Below are 589 nucleotides of genomic sequence, written 5' to 3'. Positions count from 1 at the left end.
TTCCTCACTGTCTGCTTTTTTAATTAAAGCTAACTGTCTTCAAACCATTTGTCAGTTCCTAGAGTGCAGTGAGTCTCTTCTTACCTTCGTCAAATTTTACCCATCGGAAATTCTACAACCGGTGAGAGAATGGTAAGTTTGTAGGCGAATAGAGCAAACATCCAGAGTTCCATTTCCTGCGATGGACGCAGAAGATAGTTCAAAGTGCCATCTTTGTTAAAAGACAGGGCGCTGTGGCTTAGTTGGTTAAAGCGCCTGTCTAGTAAACAGGAGATCGTGGGCTCGAATCCCACCGGTGCCTTTTAAATTTTGTTTAAAAAGTGCAAATATAATGCGCTACATTCTTGCTACTGATGACGTTCAAAGTAACAGATTATGATTTTCTTATTCTTATCACATTGCTTTAGTTACCTCCACCATCGAAAGTTTAGGGGTTTTTATGTTTTAAACTCTTTGTGTGTTTGAAAGCAAAATATCTCGAAAACGACAGAATAAATTTGGACAAAAACTGCTATACTTTAGAACTATGACACAACTTAGAAGTGTTTAATTTTTGGAGGGTTAAAATCACAGCCAGGTTACAAAAATT

General features: G+C 37.5%; 1 non-coding gene across 1 annotated transcript; it reads left to right on the top strand.

Annotated features, from left to right (window-relative positions):
* The first annotated feature begins 227 nt into the window (after nt 1-227).
* Nucleotides 228-301, top strand: Trnat-agu. Its single transcript has one exon. It is a non-coding gene; the product is annotated as a tRNA-Thr (tRNA).
* Nucleotides 302-589: the final 288 nt, after the last annotated feature.

Source organism: Limulus polyphemus, unplaced genomic scaffold, assembly GCF_000517525.1.
Source record: "Limulus polyphemus unplaced genomic scaffold, Limulus_polyphemus-2.1.2 Scaffold77335, whole genome shotgun sequence".
In the NCBI taxonomy this organism is placed as follows: Eukaryota; Metazoa; Arthropoda; class Merostomata; order Xiphosura; family Limulidae; genus Limulus; species Limulus polyphemus.
This window is presented reverse-complemented; position numbering and strand designations above follow the sequence as displayed.